The following is a 15,710-nucleotide window of genomic DNA, read 5'->3' as shown; positions in this document are numbered from 1 at the left end:
CGCTTTTGAGGCAGGTGGCGGAACCACTGAGCTAAATCCCCAGCCCCCAAACATTCATTCCTCTCACTGTCCAAGAGCCCAAGGCCAAAGAGCACATTCCCAGGTGATCTGAGGTACACAGGAGGTTGGGTATATAGGGTGGAGTGGTTGCTTTCACACCAGCCTGAAGCAGAATAACACAGAAGCCTTTTCAAAGTCAGAGGTACTGAGGCTCCCTCTCAGAGTTCCTGGTTCAGTAGATCTTGGAGTAGGGTCAGAAGTTCTTCATATGTAAATGGTTACAGCAGGGCATGAACAGCTGTTTGTGGGACTGGAAACTCATTTTGAGAACCAGGGAGGTGGAGAATCTTGAGGAGTTGAGTCTTGAAACCAGGTTATATGATACCTGATTGTCAAGTTGGAACAAGACTGTACTCAAGATTCATTTATACTACTAGTTTCTCTTAGTTCATTGAAAAGAAAGTTTCATGGTATTATCTGTTTTCTTCTTTGTAAGAGAGTCTTTTTTGTCTACCTTGTACTCTAACTACTTTGAAGATAATGTTATACAGTGTATTAACTATTGTTATTCCCTTATTTTGTTGTGAAATTTTGTTTTATTTTTTCATAAAATAAAAAAGATTGCAAGTGAAGAGAACCTCTGTAATGTTTTCATAGCAGTCCTCACCTTTTTTAGCTATCCTAGAGAAGTAGGAACATAATCTTAAGTGCTCTCTAAATGATGAAGTATATCTCCTTTCAAAGTCTCATGCATGACATACCAATTGAAAGGGATCTATTCTCTCTTGTAGCATCTGCTTGCTTTCTATGTAATGCAAGAAGATTGCTTTAATGAAATGGGTATGTTTGAGTCTTATATCTATCTTTTATGCCACATCCTTTGTCAATAGTGAACCCTCCCTGGGTTAAACTCAGAGGTATGGTCTTCTGGAGGTGTGGCCTGGAAGGTTGTATTCTTGTCGCCAGCCCCTCCTTTCGCTCTCATCTTCCTGGACACTGTGACATGTGCAGCTTTTCTCCAGCATGCTCCTCCACTATGCTGTCTTCTCCTTGGAAATAGCAAAACCACGGACTGAATCCATTGAAACTGTGAGCCAAAATAAATGTCTTCTCCTTTAAATTGCAACTGTTAGGCATTTTGTCCCAGTGATAGGAACCTGGAAGTGACATGATCATAACTAGATACAGTAGTTCAATGGAACTCCATTCTAAGCTTGTCTGTTCTCTTTCTCTCTCTCTCTCTCTTTCTCTCCTTTCCAGCCCAAACCAGCCCTTTTCAGCTCATCCATTGGCTAAGTTAGCTGGGCAATTGCAATCTTAGAAAGAGCAGAGAAGAGGAGCACAAAAGCAGGTTATCCACCTGATGAGTCAGAACTGTTGAAACAAATGTATTTGTAACATCACTGGGACTTGCATTCATATTAATATTAGAATAAATAGTGCTGTGCATTCTGATCTCTTTGAGTATTTTTAAACAAATATAAGTAAGAATGTGCGTGAAATTCAAACTGTGACACAACTCTGCTAAATATGTACTTAGTTCAGTTAGATACAAACTTTTGATCATAAATAATATTGAGATGGAGGGGGAAATATCCTAAAATTTTAGCAGTACATGGTGGGAAAAATGTCTATATCATATTGCTATAAAGAAAAAATTTAAGGTATTCTTAATACATAATTTTTAAATTTTATTTAACCACATACCATTTTAAAGGTCAGAGTAGAACAAAAAAGGATTGTATTATAATAAATACAGTTCTGTGTCTAAATAAAGTGAATAATCTTTCAGTTTCATTTTAATTTGAAATCCTAGGAGACCATACCAATAAACTCCTATCTTTTATTAAATGATAGCTAGGAGCATTTATGTGATCATATCTTCTAACTGTTGCTTGTCCATTCTGGGCTAAGTTTCCCACTTATTCAACATCAAAGGAATAACTGTGTTTTAATTATTTATAGAGCAGAGGCTGAGTCAATGGAATCAAGGCTATGGTAATGTTGGCAGAAATATGGAAACCTATGTGGCATAACAGGAAGCACAGAATATTAAGTTCAGTTGCTAACTAGCTGTGAGACTTTGAATAGTGCACTTCATATCTCTGGGCCTTAATTTCCTCCTCCCTTTTTCCTCCTGGTAATGGAGATTGAATCTAGAGCCTCTACACTGAGCTATATCCTCAGCCCATTTATTACTTTTAAATTTTTAGGGTCTCATTATGTGATTGGACTTTGCTATGGATTAGATATTCTTCACTTTCTCTCATTTTATCTAAAAGTAGAGCTTTAAATGGAAACCTGGGTATTTATTGCACAAGGATGATCTCTTCTGATACTCAGGTTGCAATCAGAATTTCAAGCTTCCAGGGACCACTGCAAACTTGGGTTACCGCTAGAGCTTTAAAAGTCATACGTGATTCTATAGCCTTTTAAATCTTGTCAAACTTCACTGACTTTAATACTTGATGTATTTCATACTGGGATGTCTTTTCTTAAAAAACATCATTTGGAAAAAAACAGCTTGTTTAATCATAATCAATAGCAGTTGGGAAGTGTTCTTTTGTGTCTGATATAATTCTAGAAAATACATAAAACAAGTAAAAAAGAAGTCATTGCCTGCCTCTTAGTATGTTTCAATATCAGCAGCAAACCTTTAAAGTAGTCATGATGAACCTTTTAGAGACAAGAACCCAAACTGCAACCCCAAACCCACTTATTTATTGCAAAGTGCTAACACTGCGACTAAACCTGAATACTGAGGTTTTAGTTTAGGAAAAAACAACTTGTACATTTATATCTTTTGTTTTAAAAGAAAAAAAACACATGTGCCATAGGTTCACCACCATTGGTATATGGTTTAAGGAATAGAATTTTCCCTTCACCCATTACAGAGTTTTTCCCAAAGAACTTGCATATTTATATCTTTTTATCTACAGATCAGCCTCCCAATCCCCACCCCACCCCACCCCCGGGCTGGAGATTGAACCCAGGGCCTCATACATGCTAGGCAAGTGCTCTACCACTAAGCCATACCCCCAGCCCCAGATCAGCCTTTTAAAATACCTTAGTATTTCATTCAGTCGTTTCCATTCAAATTTGATAAACTATAAAACAGATTAGATCTCTTTTGTGTACTACCTGAGTTGAGAAAATGTGGATAATCTTTGTAGCCCCAATGTCTAACACAGTCAAGCACAAAACAGATGTTCAATAAATGTTTGAATAGATGGACATGCTGTCTCATTTCTCTGGCTAGCCCTGAGAGGCAAGCAAGCCACAGGCCGCCTGATCTGCTCTGAATCATCACACATAATGACAGAATGAGCACACACCTTTCAAGTCTTGTGGTTCCCGATTTCTGGTCCTTCCTTCTAAGTGGTGATGCAGTGAGTAGACCAGGAGAGGCACTATAGATATGAAAGCACATGATTTACTCTTTTCATTGATTTTTTACTTCAAGGATTCATTCATTGCTTCCCAGTTTCTCCAGCTGCCTCAGCCTGGCTTGCTTTTTCCAGCAGTTGTAACAGCTGCAATTTCTGCATGGTTAATAGCTGCTAACAGGTGTTCACGTTTATCTTTGTAAGTGTAGCAGCTAACACAGTGCCTGTGTTTAGGATTAGTGGGGTTCAATCAATGCTTGTTAAGTTGAATTGCAGAGGCCACTGTCCAAATAAAATAAAATAGAATGTTTGGCTCCCATGTCTAAAGATTCTGATGTAATTGGTCTTGAGTGTGGCCTTGCATCAGAATATTTAAAAGCTTTCCAGGCAATTCTAAGGTATAGCCAAGGCTGAAAATTAATTGAATACTCTTCACACACTCTCCTCCTTAAGAGAAATTAGTAGTCCATAAAAAGGCACAAGGTGTTAAAGAGAGATTGATATTTTAATAGGAAATTTCTCTCTAAGGCAGTCTATTAGCTTTCCTGTTCCTGGATGCAATACCTAACACCTCAACTTAAAGGAAAAAAGGTTTAATGTGGTTCATGTTTTAAGAGGATTCAGTTCATGGCTAGCAGGCTCCAGGGTAGTAACATCATGGCAGAAGGGCTTGGTGGAACAAAGCTGTTTACCTCATGGCAGCTGGGAAGTAGAGCAGGGGAACTGATCCAGCGAGGAAAGGGCCAGAAACCAAACGTACATCCCAAGGTCATGCTTTCATGACCCCACCAGACACACGTAGAAGTGAGCACCACCAATCCCGCAGCCAGATCTCTAAGCCAATAAGTTCACATTCCACCCTAAGTGACACAGATAGTCAGAAAGCAAGGCTTAAAAAAATAACCAGAGGCAGAGTGCAGGCAGAGAAAAATAGACACAACTGCCCTCCTTTTATTAAGTATTGCACTGGCACTGTAACACTCCTAAAATTTTTGGCATGGCCTACAAAGCCTCCAGCATTACCCAAACCTGGCTTTCCACTCTCATCTGGTGCTACCTCCTCAGCTTCCTGGCAGTCTGCCTGCTGGTCTTCTTTCAGATCCATAGGCTGTCACACCCCTTTTTCCCCACCCTCTCTGCTATTGTGTCCCTCTTCCCAGAAAACTGCCCATTCCACATCCCTACTCAGATTCCGCCCATATCTTTGCCTTGCTAACTCCTACATAGTATGGAAATCCACGAATGAATGCTACTTTGTCAAGTAACAATGTTTTCCTTGACCCCCTCAGAGTAGAGATTACATGTTCTCTTAGCATCTATCACAGCATTCATTACAGTTATTATCAATTATTTATTTGGTTAATTGCTTAATGTCTGTCTTTGGCATACAGCGATAGGATTGGATTTGTCTTGTTAACCCCTCAGTGGAGCTCTGCTGAATCATTCTGTAACTTCAGGCATATTATTTAACCTCTCCAAGCTTCAAGTTTCTAATTAGTAAAATGGTGATAACAATAGGAGTAATTATTACAGCAATCCTATCTCATGGGATCTCAAAGGATTGCTGTAAGAATTAAATGAGATCATTTGTACATAAAGCCTGTAGTCCAGTACATATCACAAAGTTAGGGTTAAGAAAAAGTTAAAAATGCTTATTCCAAAGTGGTCTTTGGCATGTCCATTATCACAACTCGTATTCAACATAGTCCTCAAAACATTAGCCAGAGCCATCAGCTAAGAGAAAGAAATAAAAGGGAAATGTATAGGAAAGGAGGAAGTCAAAATATCCTTATTTGTAGATGACATGATCCTTTACTTACAAGGCCCAAAAGACTCCTAGAATTGATAATTAAATGCAGCAGAGTAGCAGAATACAAAATAAACACACAAAAATCAATAGCATTTCTATATACTAGTAATGAACTCACTGAAAAAGTGAGGAAAACAATGCCATTCACAATAGTATCAAAAAATTAAATATTTAAGTATTAACTAAAGAAGTGAAAAAACTCTACAATGAAAACTACCTCAGACTGAAAAATGAAATCAAGAAAGACATCAGAAAATAGAAAAAATATCCCCTGTTCCTGGTTAGGAGCAACGAACACAATGAAAATGGCAATACTTCCAAAATCAATACACAGACTTAACCCAACCCCAATCAAAACACCAACAATATTTCTCTCAGAGGTAGAAAAAACAATCCTAAAATTTATATGGAATCAAGAGACCCAGAATAGAATAGAACAGCAAACTGGGTAACAAAAGCAATGCAAATGGCATCATAATCCCAGTCTTGAAGTTATACTATAAAGGTACAGTGATTAAAATGGCATGGTGCCAGCACAGAGGAAGGGGCTTCCGGGCTCCCGTTCCACCGCTCCCAGTTCAGAGGAAGCGGCTTTGGGGCCACTGTTCCACCACTCCTAGTGCAGAGGAGGTCAGCCGTATGGGCCCCCAAAGCACCCCTCTACCGGCAAAATGAGAGGACACATAAACAAGTCTCAAAACCACACTTTCAGATCCCCTACAGCAACCCCAAAGGGAAACAAAATGGAACACTCTGATACTCAACCACCTGGATTCCCTGAACTGGCAACAAAAGAGGATCTGGAAAAAATGAAATCAGAAATAATTTCTCATATAACAGCAGAGATTGTGCCCATAGTGCAAGACATAATTAATAAATCTAGAGAGAACACAGATAAAAAAATAGAGGAGCTCAGGAACATGATAGAATCCGAACATAGGAAACAAATGGAATCCATAAAACAGTAACAAACAGATTTCCACGAGATGAAAAACTCCACTGAAAGTCTACAGAGCAGAATGAGCCACTGTGAGGACAGAATTTCACATATAGAAGATAAGATTGCAATTAGTGACCAGGAAAAGAAAAATTGCTTTAAAATTGTAAGGGACCACAAGAAATCAATCCAGGAGCTGCTACACAATGCAAAGAAGAATAATATAAGACTGACTGGAGTCGATGAAGAAATAGGAGAGAGTGCAGATGACATAAAAAAACTGTTCACAGAAGTGATGGCAGAAAACTTCCCAAGCAGGGGAAAAGAACTTGACATACAGATAAGTGAGGCATATAGGACTCCAACTAGCCTTGATCAAAAAAAAATCTACACATAGGCATACAATTGTTAAGATTCCAGAAACCCAACAGAAGAACAAAGTTCCATAAGCACTTAGAGAAAAGAAACAAATCACATACAAAGGAAAGCCCATCAGAATCACAGCAGACTTCTCAATGCAAACCATCAAGGCAAGAAGAGCTTGGAGTGATGTATTCCAAGTCCTAAAAGAAAATAGCCTCTAACCCAGATTGATGTAACCTGCAAAACTATCTTTCAAAACTGATGGAGAAATAAGATACTTTCATGACAAAGAGCACCTTAGGAACTTCATGAATACAAAACTAGCACTCCAAAAAATTTTAGATAATATTCTAGGAACAGACAAAGAGGATTACAACCCCAGGAAACCCAGCAGAATGAATCCATTGGGTGCAACAAGAAATTAAATGTAAAGGGAAGAATCCAACAAAATGAAAAAGTCATGACAATGATAAGTCAATATGTGTCAGTTATAACCATCAGTGTTAATGGTCTCAATTCACCAATCAAAAGAAATAGACTGGCAGAATGGGTCAAGAAGAAAAATCCAACAATATGTTGCATGTAAGAAACACACTTAATTCAAAAAGAAACTCATAGATTGAAAGTTAAACGATGGAAAACAATATTCCATGTGACAGGGATCCAAAAAAATGCAGGAGTAGCTATCCTCTTTGCAGATCAAGTGGATTTCAAACCAATACTGATTGAGAGAGACAAAGAAGGACACTACACCCTTGTAAAAGGAATAATCCAACAGGAAGAGGTGACAATCATAAATATCTATGCACCAAACACTAGTGTGCCCAACTAGATAAAACAAATACTAACAGACATGAAAAGTCATATATGCACTAAAACAATAGTAGTAGGGGACCTCAATACCCCACTGTCACAAATAGATAGATCAATTAGACAAAAAATAAGTAATGAAATACTAGAACTCAATAAAACTCTTAAATGAACTTAACAGATATTTACAGAGTGATCCACCCCACAAAATCAGAATACACATTCTTCTCAGCTGCACATGGGTCATTCTCAAAAATAGACCACATACTCACACATAGAACATGTTTAAGTAAGTGCAAAGGAATTGAAGTTATCCCCTGTATATTATCAGACCATAGTGTGATGAAATTGGAGATCAATAGCAAAAGAAACTGCAAAAATTACATAATCACATGGAAATTGAACAACACACTTCTAAATAACCAATGGGTCACAGAGGAAATTGAAGAAGAAATCAGACAGTTCCTACAATTAAATGACAATGACAATACAACATATCGGAATCTACAGGACACAACGAAAGCAGTCTTACAAGGGAAATTCATACCAGTGAATACACATATTAGGAAAACAGAACGAGCCCAATTAAACAACGTGATGCTGAACCTCAAGCTTCTAGAAAAAGAAGAGCAGGACAAACCCAAAGCTCATACAAGGGAGGAAATTATAAAGATCAGAGGAGAAATCAATGCAATGGAGACTAAGAGAACAATACAAAAATTTAATGAAGCCAAGACTTGGTTCTTCAAAAGAATCAACAATATTGACACACCCTTAGCAATCTTATCAGAAAAAGGAAAGAAAAGGCCCAAATCCATGCAATTAGGAATGAAAAGGGTGCAATTACAACGGACCTGGCAGAAATCCAGAGGATCATCAATACCTACCTCAAGAACCTATATGCAAACAAGATGGAAAACACAGAAGAAATGGACAGATTCCTAGATATGTATAAATTACCAAAGTTGAACAAAGAAGACCTAAAAGTTCTAAACAACCCAATATCAACCAATGAAATTGAAAAGGCAATTAAAAACTTACCAACTGAGAAAAGCCCAGGTCTTGATGGCTTCACTGCTGAATTCTATAAGACATTTAGAGAGGAACTACTGCCACTACTGTTTAAACTCTTCAATGAAATTGAAAGGGAAGCAATACTCCTGAATTCATTCCTGGAACCAAGCATCACCTTGATTCCCAAAGCAGAGAAAGACCCAACCGAAAATGAGAACTATAGACCAATCTCACTAATGAACATAAATGCAAAAATCCTTAATAAGATACTGGAAAATAGAATGCAAAAGATCATCAAGAAGATCATACACCCTGATCAAGTGGGATTCATCCCAGGGATGCAGGGATGGTTCAACATATGCAAATCAATCAATGTAATACACTATATCAATAGAGCCAAGGACAAAAACCATATGATTATCTCCATAGATGCAGAAAAAGCATTTGACAAAATCCAACACACATTTATGATAAAAACCCTACAAAAAATTGGAATAGATGGTCTCTACCTCAATCTGAGAAAAGCCATCTATGAAAAACCAACAGTCAATATCACACTAAATGGTCAAAAATTGAAATCCTTCACACTAAAATCAGGAACAAGACAAGGATGTCCACTATCACCAATCCTGTTCAATATAGTTTTGGAAACATTAGCCATGGCAATTAGACAAGAGAAATTAATAAAAGAAATAAAGATAGGAAAGGAAGAAGTCAAATTGACATTATTTGCAGATGACATGATACTCTATACAGAAGACCCCAAGAACACCACCAAAAGTCTTCTAGACTTAATAACCAAATTCAGTAGAGTAGCTGGATACAAGGTCAACACACAAAAACCAATAGCTTTCCTCTACATGAACAATAGACTCACTGAGACAGAAATAGGGCAAACAATTCCTTTTACAATAGCACCCCAAAAACTGAAATACCTAGGAATCAACCTAATGAAAGAAACCAAAGACCTCTTCTCTGAAAACTATAGCACTCTGAAAAGAGAGATTGAAGATATCAGAAAATGGAAAGACGTCCCCTGCTCCTGGGTAGGAAGGATCAATACAGTGAAAATGGCCATACTTCCAAAACTGCTATATAGATTCAATGCAATCCCAATTGAAATTCCAGCAGCATACTTCACAGACCTTGAGAAAACAATCCAAAAATTCATTTAGAACAAGAAGAGACCCAGAATAGCAAAAGCAATTCTAGGTAACAGAGACATGGCAGGGGGTATCACAATCCCCAACCTGCTACTATACTACAAAGCTACTGTGATAAAAACAGCACGGTACTGGCAAAGAAACAGACCTGAGCACCAGCGGAACAGATTAGAAGATGCAGAAACAACTCCAGACACACTCAGTCATCTCATCTTCAATAAAGGAGCCAAACACCCTCACTGGAGGAAAGATAGTCTCTTTAATAAATGATGCTGGAAAAATTTGGTTTCAACTTGCCAAAGATTAAATCAAGACCTATATTGGGCTGGAGATTTAGCTCAGTGGTTCTGTCACCTGCCTTGCAAGTGCAAGGACCTGAGTTCGATCCCTGGTACCCAAAAAAAAACAAGACCTATATCTCACACCACACACTAAACTAAAATCAAAATGGATTGCAGATCTAAATATTAAAATAGAAACACTGAATTGCCTGGAACAGAGGTTAGGTAGAACTCTTGAAGACATTGGTGTAGGAAAAGATTTTATGAACAAAACCTCAGTTGCCTGTGAACTAGCACAAACAATCAACAAGTGGGGTCTCTTCTTATTAAAAAGCTTCTGCACAGCAAGAGAAACCACCAAGTGTAAAGAGACAACCCACAATGGGGGAAAAAATCTTCACCTGCTGTTCCTCAGACAAAGGTCAACTTTCTAGTATCCATAAAGAACTTTAAAAAAATCAGAACTCCCAAATTTAAAGACCCAATCTGAAAATGGACATCTGAAATGAACAGACATTTCTCAGACAAAGAAGTAGAAATAGCAAATAAACATATGAAAAAATGTTCAACATCACTGGTCATTCGAGAGATGCAAATGAAAACAATGCACAGATTCCGCCTCACTCCAGAAAGAATGGCTGCTATCATGAAATCAACCAATAAATGCTGGCGGGGGTGCAGGGAGAAAGGAACACTGCTCCACTACTGGTGGGTGTGTAAACTGATGCAACCACTGTGGAAATTAATATAGAGATACCTCAAAGAACTAGGACTGGAAGTCCCATTTGACCCAGCTATTCCCCTGCTGGGTAGCTTCCCCAAAGAATTAAAAGAATCATACCACAGTTACATATGTGCACCCATGTTCATAGCAGCACAGTTTGTAATAGCTAAAATTTGGAAGCAGCCCAGTTGCCCATCAACTGGAGACTGAATAAAGAAAACGTGTTTTTTTTTTTACAAAATGGAGTACTAATCAGCCATAAAAAATGAGAAATTAGAGCTATTTATTGCTAAATGGATGCACATTGAGGCGATGCTCTTAAGTGAAATAAATGGGACACACACTGTGTAAATACCAAATAGTTTCTCCAGTGTGAGAAACTGAAAGTGTAAATAAGGACTAAATGGTTTAATAGATAATGTGAAATAGGAAGAAAAGGGGCAAAGGGGAAGGGGAAGTGGGAGGGGTAGGGGAAAGGAAAGAAGGGAATGGAATTAGTATGAGAAAATGAAAAAAGGGAAACAAAGTCTTTGTAAATAGGGAGGGATGGAGGTGCTGAAGGGAGAGCAGGGGAATGGGGAAAAATAAGAACCAAGAGAGATTATGTAAAGGTGCAAATTTCCAATGATGAATGTCATTATACTGTATACCTAAAATGTACCAATAAAGTAAAATTTAAAAAAAAATAAAATAAAATGGCATGGTACTGGCACAAAAACAGGTATGTGTATCAATGAAACCGAACAGAAGCAGAAAGAATCCCAGGCACAAACAATTATTTGACCTTGACAAGAGAACCAAAAATATATACTGAGGGAAAGTTAACCTCTTTAATAATGGTACTAGGAAAATTGGATATCCACATGCAGAAGATTGAGTCTAGACCCACTTATCTTACCATGTACTAAACTAAAATCAAAATAGGTCAAAGATTTAAGTGTTAAAATAGAAAAAAAAAACCTAATGGAATATAAAACAGGTACAACTCCTGAAGATAGGTGTAGGCAAGGACTTTTTGAACAGAACCCCAATGACACAAGACATAATACCAAAATATCAACAAATGGGATTATATCAAATTAAAATCTCCTAGGCTGGGGATTTAGCTCAGTGACAGTGTGCCTGCCTCACAAGTGCAAGGTGCTGAGTTCGATCCCCAGTATGAAAAAAAAAAAAGCAAACAACTAACAGAGTAAAAAGACAACCTACCGAGAGGGAAAATATTCTGCCTGCTATTCCATGAACAGAGGACTAACATCTAGACTATATAAAGAAGTGAAAAATCTTAGACCCCTAAAAATAAAAGACCCAATCAAAAATGGGCAACTGAAATAAATAGACACTTCTCAGTACAAATGGCCAATACATACATGAGAAAACGTTCCTTGTCACTAGCCATCATAAAACTGCAAACTAAAACTACAATAAGATACCATCTTGTGCTCGCTTTGGCAGCACATATACTAAGATACCATCTTACCCCAGAAAGAATGGCTATGGTCAAAAAATCCAATAATAACAAATTCTATCAAGGATATGGGGAAAAAGGAATTCTACTGCACTATTGGTGGCACTGTAAACTAGTACAACCACTATGGAAATCAATGTGGAGATTCCTCAAAAAACTGAAAATAGAAATTCCACTTCACCCAGCTTCTAGGTATGTTGACCCCTTCTAGGCATCTTCCCAAAAGAGTTAAAATCATCTCATTACAGGCATACATTCATATCCATATTTATAGCAGCACAATTTATAATGGCTAGATCTTAGAAACAGAAAGGATAAGGAAAATATAATACTTATACACTATGGAGTACTACATAGCCATAAAGAAAGATAAATTCAGGTATTCATAGGTAAATAACTGCAACTTGAGAATATAATGTTAAGTGAAATAAGACACAAGCTCAAATATTGATAGTTTCTCTTATATGAGAAACACTATAGATATAGATATATAGATATATAAATAAAGAGCAAAATAGAAAGAAGATAAATAGGAATTATGGAGAAGTTCAAATACTTCCCCAAATTACAAATTTCATTATTTTAAATATTTCAAAATATATGCTAATTGGTTTCATTTATACTACTAGTTTATTCTGGTTCACTGAAAAGAAAGTTTTGTATTACTATTTTTTTTGTAAAAATCATTTGGTTTATGTCTTGTACTCTGAGTAACTACTTTGAAGATGACAATACACAATGTAATAATTATTGTTATTTTCATTATTTGAGTATAAAATTTTTTTTCATAAAATAAAAGAGGTATTTATCATAGATGAGGTTTTAGATGACCTGTTAAGGCCCCTCTCAAACTCCATCTCACAACTGTATGCTGTCGCATAGCCTTGGAGTTTAGAAACTAAATATGTACTTCCTTTTCTATTTCCCAAAATTTGCAGTCACATCATAAATAAAGCAAAAAAGACAGAAAAGTAAGTATTAAAATGTTATCTTTGTAACAGATCAAACCAATGTGGCTTCAGATCTGAAGCCAATGGCGCTTGCTCTTGGCCCTCCCCAAAATAAATTTGACTCTCCTTACAGGCAGAGATGTTTCAGTAGGCAAACCACAGGATAAGATGTGTACAGCTAGACTGACTCTAAGACAAATCCAAAAAGCACTGAGTCAAGCCGCTCCACCAACCAGGAAACCATTCCATCTCCCAGAAGGAGGAGAGAGTGAAGGGCAGAACATAAGAGGACTCCTGGGATGGCTTTCCCTCCTGAGAAGGGAAGAAGAGCATCCTCCATCCCTCTGTGGAAACTGGAGTAGGGGGATATAAGCACTCTCTCCATCACAATATAGTTTCAGTGCCAGTAAAATGATGTTTCCCACAAAATAATTATGTTTTATTTTGAAAAAATTAATTCATAGTGTACTGTGTGTGGTATGCCTGGTAATAATACACAAGAAATTGAGTGAATGACCTCTTTATTAAACCGAATGTTTTATTGGGCAATTTCCCATTGCTGGAACAAAATACCTGACACCTGCAATTTAGACGAGAAGAAGTTTATTTGGCTCAGGGTTCCAGAGATTTCAGTCCATGGTTTGCTGGCTCCCAGGCAGAAACATCATGATGGAAAAACATGGTGGAGGAAAACTGCATGTTTCTCATGGCACCTGAGAAACAGAGGGTAGGAGAAAAAGGGCCAGGTCCTGGGAAAGGAGCCAGGAATCAGATGTAGTTCTCCAGGTCACATCCCCACGACCTACCCAGACATACCCCATGAAACACCCACAGGTGTGTTTTACTAATCTCTTAAGTGTCTCTCAAGCCAAATGAGCTGACAATCAAGAGTAACCATCAAAGATGGTATCTCTCAGTATCTAGATGCATGACAATATTTGATGACAACATTAAGGGTTTAAATTTGAGGACCTCATGAAGTTGAGGCCTAAGCCTTCCATACTAACTGCCAGTCTCTCAGTTCTCCAAAAGAGACCGTAATTTGCTAATTTGCAGACTCGCATGTGAATGTGATCACTTGTACACCCATCAATGTGAAAATGAGAACTGCTGGTCTGAATGTTTGTGCCCCTTACCTAACACCTGCAGTGATGGCATTGGAAAGTGAAATCTTTAGGATGTAATTAGGTCATGAAGACTCTCTCGTGAATGAGATTAGTGTCCTTACAAGAGAGGCTTGAAAGAGACCCCTTGGCCCTTTCACCAGGTGAAGACACAGCAAGAAGACAGATGTCTATAAACCAGACATTGAATCTGCCAGACCTGTGAGAAATAAATTTCTGTTGTTTATAAGCCACACAATCTATGCTACTTTGTTATAGCAACCTGAACTAAAGCAGTAACCATGTTTTTAGTGAAGCTATGTGCATGTAAGGCATTATTAAGGCCTGTCACATAATTTCAAAAAATATAGACTCTGAAGAAATGCGCCCAAACTCTTACGTTTCTGTTATTTTGAACATATTACCTCTTTGTATCTTGATATCCACATCTGTAAGATGGGAACAAAAACAGTATCCATCTCAAAAGGTCATTCAAATGATTTACAACAGCTCCTTGAAAATAACGACTTCAATAAATGTTAGCCACTATTCAATTTGAAGACCATTCTTTATTTGGAATTATATCTACCCACATTATTCAAACTTCTTTATGAAATGATATCAATAGCTTACAATAAATATAGTTTTAAATATCTATACTTGACAAAATTAAGTGGTGGAAATCATATCGGTCTCTTAAATTTTCCTTTTTAATTTTTTTTTTTTTTTTGGTACTGGGAATCAAACTCAGGGCTTCATGTTTGCCAGGCAGGCGCTATGCCACTGAGCTACGTCCCCGGCCCCTCTTTTTAAATTTAACCGATTCATGAAAAATATCTAGAAACCACTGAATGATAATACAGTGTCCTCCCTACTTTTTAAAAAGCCTTAAAACTAAAGAGATAGGAGAGATAACTCTCAGAATATTACCAGGTCTCCTGCCCCTTTATGCATATAATTTGCCTTAGTAGCAAATTTACTTCCTACCAAGGTCTCACTAAGGGATAGCACAGGGATCCAAAGGACTCCAAAATTGTCCATAGGTTAAATAGTCTTTGCTCCTGGGTTAATTTTTTTTTTTGTATTAAATTCTTTTATTGGTACATTGTAGGTATACAACACAATTACATTTCTCATTGGGAATTGTACCTTTATATAATGCATCTTGGTTCTTATTTTTTCCCCATTCCTAGCCCTCCCTTCATGCTCCTGGGTTAATTTGACTGCTTGTTTTTCTTGAGTGGATGATGTGGTGGTGAGTTTATGATAAAAATTACTTGATGAAGATAATATCTGGGTGACAGTGATTCAGATATTCTCTGGCTCAACTTTTAGCGGAAGCACTAAAGAACAAACTGAAAGAGAGTGGCAGACACTAATGAAATTGAACCTCACTCCTATTTCCAATGGGACCTAATGAAATTGCTGTCACTCTGATGGCCATTAATGGGATGCAAACTCATATTTTGAAATAGAGTGGAGATTAAGAAAATGAGAATCCATGTATTAAGAAAGTGAAAATCTAAGCCAGCAATAGCACTCAGAAGTTCTAAAACGTCCACAGAGATGAAAAGTCCAGGGCACTTTCTCAAGATTTCCTTCTTGATTACACTGCAGCATTGAATATTAAAACTGTGATTAATCCTACTCATGGTCACACTTGAAAGTGGTAATATTTTTTCACACAAACATACAGCCTTT

The 15,710-nt window shown here is 37.4% G+C and overlaps 1 long non-coding RNA gene across 6 annotated transcripts in view; it reads right to left on the bottom strand.

The window, feature by feature from the left end:
• LOC101712638 (uncharacterized) overlaps nucleotides 1-15,710 on the bottom strand; it is a 313,187-nt gene that overhangs the window by 279,664 nt on the left and 17,813 nt on the right. For 5 of the 6 annotated variants that reach the window (XR_015450050.1, XR_015450053.1, XR_015450051.1 and 2 more), the window contains exon 4: nucleotides 3,336-3,410. This is a non-coding gene — a long non-coding RNA (uncharacterized LOC101712638). Of the gene's footprint in view, nucleotides 1-3,335; nucleotides 3,411-4,078; nucleotides 4,247-15,710 lie in introns of all 6 variants that reach the window. The other variant, XR_015450049.1, reaches the window with a different exon arrangement.

Source organism: Heterocephalus glaber, unplaced genomic scaffold (assembly GCF_053883595.1).
Source record: "Heterocephalus glaber isolate CG9 unplaced genomic scaffold, H.glaber_assembly_v1.0 deba00000901, whole genome shotgun sequence".
In the NCBI taxonomy this organism is placed as follows: Eukaryota; Metazoa; Chordata; class Mammalia; order Rodentia; family Bathyergidae; genus Heterocephalus; species Heterocephalus glaber.
This window is presented reverse-complemented; position numbering and strand designations above follow the sequence as displayed.